This window comes from Felis catus, chromosome B2, assembly GCF_018350175.1.
Source record: "Felis catus isolate Fca126 chromosome B2, F.catus_Fca126_mat1.0, whole genome shotgun sequence".
Taxonomy (NCBI): Eukaryota; Metazoa; Chordata; class Mammalia; order Carnivora; family Felidae; genus Felis; species Felis catus.
Window position 1 is genome coordinate 102,812,324 of NC_058372.1, and position 5,499 is coordinate 102,817,822.

Sequence of the window (5,499 nt, forward strand, 5' to 3'; positions counted from 1 at the left end):
TTATAGGTAAAGCATCACCTCCCCTGGTACTGCGGTGTTGTAACCGCTAATTCTTCCCATGTGCTGTTTGCTGTACCATTGAGATAGTCTAAGGGATTTGCAAAAACAAAAACAAACAAAAAAACCAAGGCAAACCAAAACAACAACAACAACAACAACAAAAATCCCACCTTTATTTAGGATGAAATGTTTTTTAGACTGAAATTTCTTGACTGCTGGATAAGGCCCAGGAGTCATCTTATACAACACAATGTCTATGATGTCTTGTCGGTCTTCTCTGCCTATCGTGTGGCAGGTAGAGAATTCAAGTCTTCCTTTTTATTGAGTAGATTCCTCACATTGACGTTCTGTCTCGTTATGATAAATCCTGATGTCCATGGTTGGAGCATGTAGTTGTACATTTTAATAACGAAATTTAAAAAATGGCTATTTGGAAACTATTAATATTCTTGCAGCATCATGGTTAAGGGCACATGATCTGATGCTGATTGCCTGGGTTAAATCATGGGTCCTCCAAGCATCAGCTTTGAGACTTTAGGCAAGTTACTTGACTTCTTGGTGCCTCAGTTTCAATCACTTGTAGAATGGGAATAATAGCAGTACTTTCCTCACGGAGTTAGTAGAAATGTTAAACTAATGCATGAAAGTAATTAGAACAGTGCCTGACACACAGTAAACAGCAAATAAATGGTAGCTGTTAACTTTTTAAATGCAGCACAGAATACAGAAACATGCGATTCAATGCTTATGGATCATTATTGTATCACATGTGTTTGGATGCCTTTGGTTTTAATCTGTCCTTGGGCAAATCACTTAGCCTTTCTCAACCTTACTTTTCTCATCTGTCCAGTGGGGGGTAATAAGTGTCACTTTAGAGGCATTGTGAATATAAGAAACAAAGTAGGTAAAACTGATAGTCTAGTCTCTGGCACAGAGCAAACACACAATAAATGCGTTAGCTGTTGTTGTTACTTCTATTTGCTAAGCTCAGTTCTCCCTAACGCACAGGGGACTGCTTTTGGAAATAAAATGCGGCTGAAAACATCCTTTCTGTAATTCTACTGAAAGCAAACTTAAGAGGGACATAGTTAGAAAAATTCAGAAATACAGAGCAACTGCTTATGCTAATGGTGTACCTCTTTCCCTGTCCTGGCTAAGAGAGAGGAAGTGCGGGCCAAATTCCTCAGCTCAAAAAGCAGACGGGTGCCAAGGGAGCCATCATCCCTGATGTGGGCTAAGAGTGGTTAATGTTGATTCACATATGGTTTTCTTTTTACTAAATGAGATTATTCCACCGAAACTGCTGCGTTCTCAAGGTCAATGAGAACTTTGATCTTCTGCAGGTGTGCCTGTTCTAGGGATTCAGACGGTTTAAAGCAGTTGAATTTCAAGGCTCCACATGGAAGAAGAGAATCAATGAATGAAAAGCTTGCTGGTAATCTTAAAATTAAAGACATTTAAAAGTACCGAGATGCATGTTTTGTTAACATCATTCGGGAAACTTTGGTCTAAAAATGAAACGACGATAACTATAGTGTATCCGTTATATATCAGCTAACATAGCTATGCATCGTATAGCACGGGGCCGTTTTTTCCTGTTTTGTGTTACATTTTACAAGTACATTGACATTTAATTTCCAAGTACTTACTGATGGGAAAAGTATATGTTTTGTGCATTTTCCCTGAGGGAGCTCTGTTTCTATTCTATTTTTGCTTATGTAAAGGTTCTATCTTCAGGAACAGACATGGTTTTCATAGGCTTCTTAGCAGTTATAAGTAAGACAATTTGACTACATTGAGCTAAAATGAACACGTCATAGAACTTTATGTTATGTGAACATCATTAGCTGAAAGCTTTAGTAATTTTAAAATAAAACTTTAAGTTAGCTTTTGCTACTCCTTACTCATCCTACCCCCCGAAAACAAGAAAAGGAAAACACACACACAGCGACACATGCATGTACAATAACTAAAGAAAGCCCTTTTCTCGCTTTCCATTTTTCGTTCATATTTTCTCTATTTTTTTTTTTCAAAACAGTGAATCTCAACTGTTTAATTTTCTGAAGAAGTCATGATGGTGCCAAGGAAAAGATAATTCCAAAGTACTATAAACATCTCTCTAGCGATTGTAAAACAAAACTGATTTTGGTAACGTATTTTACCTAGGAAGAATGTTATTGAGATAGGGGCGCCTGGCTGGCTCTGTTGGTAGAGTGTGTGACCCTTGATCTTGGGGTTGTGAATTCGAGCCCCACATTGGGCATAGAGATTGTTTCAAAGATAAATAAATAAATAAAAATAAAATAAAAAAGAGTATTAGTGAAATAGTGCAATACAAGGATATGAAAATATATTTATAAAATAAGCTTTTCAAGATACTCGTATTGATTTGTCGACTCTGAGCTACCGTATTATGATGTTAAGTGTCACCACTCCAGATCTGGATACTGACTGGATTTTGAGTGGGTTTCCTCAAAGTGTGGTCTAATGGCCACTGCATCAACATCATCAAGGCCTCTTGTTGAAAAATGTGGGTTTGGGGCCCTACCTAGGGTGGCAGAAACTGAGTCTCTCGACGCTAAGCCCCAGAGCCATGTTTGTTTAACAGAGCCCCAGATAATTCTCGTGGAGACTAAGGTTTGAGAAATGATGGGTGAATATCTGGATCTTCAACCCTCTTGATCTCCTAAACAGCTGAAAGCTGGTTGTGAGTCAGGATGGAGACTTTCCAGCACAATCGATCTCATCCCTGGTTGCATATTAGAATAACCTAGAAAGCTTTCTATGAATGCTGGTGCCTGGACCCGGACATGTGGAGGTTAAGAACAGCTCCAGTTCTTGATATTTGAAACACAACATTTAGGAATTAAATATGCAGTGGCTTATACTGTCCTCTTTTTAAGCCATAACTAAGTTTTTACCTTCTGTTTACTTTTTTTTAATGTTTATTTATTTATTTTGAGGGAGAGAGCACAGCGGGGTAGGGGTACAGTGAACGAGAGACAAAATCCCAAGCAGGCTCTGCACCATCAGCACAGAGCCCGAGGCAGGGCTAGAACTCACAGACTGTGAGATCACGACCTGGGCCAAGATCAAGAGTCAGACTCTTAACCAGCTGCACCACCAAGGCGCCCCTAAACCAGCTGGTTTTAGCCACAGTAAGAGCCGAGATGCCTGAGTATTAATAAATTTAAAATAAGAATGATTGGTGTTGACTAGAATGTGAGATAGCTACCTAATGGTAAACTAAAAAAATAAAAATAAAAATAAAAATAAATAAAACAAAAAAAACCTCCCAAAACCTTTGAAAAATATGAGCAAAGGATTAAATATCTGTTCTTGGATTCAGTTTTAGGATGAATTACTTATTAGTTTTTTTGGCTACAGGATTTTTTTATGATGGTGGCATCTCTCCTCCTTAGTCTTATGACTAAGACTGCCCTGGTACAAGTTGTGAATTGTGGGGGATATGACTCAAGTGTTAAGCAGTGAAAGAAGATAGGTTTTCTTTTTCCAGAGTTATTCAAACAGAGCGAAAGAAGAGGTTTGATCTAGGGAACACATACACAGTCAAACATCAATATATACATGTAATATACTGGGAGAAGAGCTATAACATGCCTTCAGGAATTCTTTTTTGTTTGTTTGTTTATTTATTTATTTTGAGAGAGAGTGAGGAAGCATGTGCGTGCATGCACCTAAGAGCAGGGGAGGGGCAGACAGGGAGAGACAGAATGCCAAGCAGCCTCTGTGCTGTCAGTGCAAGCCCAACACCGGGCATTATCTCACCAACCGTGAGATCATGACCTGAGCCAAAGTCAGGAGTCAGTCGCTCAACCGAGCCACCCAGGCACCCTGCCTCCAGGAATTCTTAACGAGAACTAACAGAGAAGTGAGGAAAAATTCTTCAGTTTTAATGTCTGTACATCAACACAGATCTAACGAGTGTGAGAATGTAAGAAGCAAATAGTGAACTTGAATTTTTGCTACAAGTGGATAAATTCATTCTGCTAAAAATTACTGAGCCCAGATGAGTTATAATCTATGATTTGAACAAGCAAAGAAAGGGGATTCTTTCTCAAAAAAAAAAAAATGAAAACTACAAGGAAGAAAGCTATTTCCCAGAACACAACTGTATTTATATTGGCTTCTTTTTCTTCGTTTGCTCTCAGTTCAAAAATAAATATCCCTTGGAAATTTCTCTCTGTGGAAAGTGGGGATAAGCAATCAGAAATAGATGTACCTCTTTATGTAATTCCCTGCTAGGCATTAGCAAATTCAGCAGTTTATTGTGATCTTTATAAAACAAATAAATCGAAGTCTCCTCTGGTTATTTGTTACGTTCAACTGTGTCATCACATGGTATGCATAATTTTACATAAACTCTAAATGAAGAACATGTGGTCAATCTAGAGTCTGAAACTTTTAGCATATACTTAATGTTTTATTAGAGCTTCAAAACAAAGGAGGTTGCATTTTAATTTAATTCACATAAAACCTTCCTGCCCTTTCTCTCCAGGTGTTCCAGTTTGTGATACTTCTCATGGCTCCGTCCTGTTGGTATAAATGTCACATAGCTATTTTTTCTGTATTAGGTAGGGATGAAAGTCCTGGCCAACCTCCATTTTAAGAAGAAAGAAGGAAACTGCAGCCAAGTCACCCATTTGCACTGAAGAGTGGGATCTGAGACTTAACTTACTTTCCAAGTAGAAAGGAGTAGTCCCGTGGTCAGGGAACTGGCATTTTAATGACATATCATCTGTATTTGTTACAGATGAAAATCAAATGGAAGTCTGGCTCCTTTCCTTCCCTGATTTCTCTCCTTTAATCTCTACTCCAAACACTAGTTGCCTCTGAAGTAAATATTATCTTAAGAAGGAGTGCTTTTTACTTCTTCCCCCCCCCCCCTTTTTTTTCTTTTTAAAGCAGGAGTTGGCATCTGGATGCTTCAAGCTGCCAGGTGTATCCCATGTAGAACCACAGCTGTTCTCTCTGATAACTGGAGAAATAAAGAGCAAGAAGAGGCTAGACATTTGGAGTCAGCAAGAGACAATGCACTGTCATTATTTTAATTACACGGAGCTACTGATTTGTATTATAATTGCAATTTAATATTTTTTTAAAAGTTCATAGTATTCATGGAAAAATACCAAATATGTCAGTTTCAATAGCCCTAAAGGTTACCAATAAAGCAATCCTTAGGCACATACATCAGGGTAGAGAGAACAATGATGCTTGCCACAGTTTTTGAAGCTCTCTCCTAAAGTCAATTTAACTGAAAGATTAATGAAACAAGAAGTAAACATTGAATACTTTCCCTAATTAATCTGCCATGATACTGTTTCTTTTATGATCACTTTCTATCATAAGAGATTTTTATCTGAATTTTTTTCCTACATAAGTATATTATTTTGAAATTGATGAGTTTTTTCAAAATATGTTTTTACTAGTAAGTTACCATTGCTTTGGGTTCATATCTGTATTTACTTAAAAACTGAT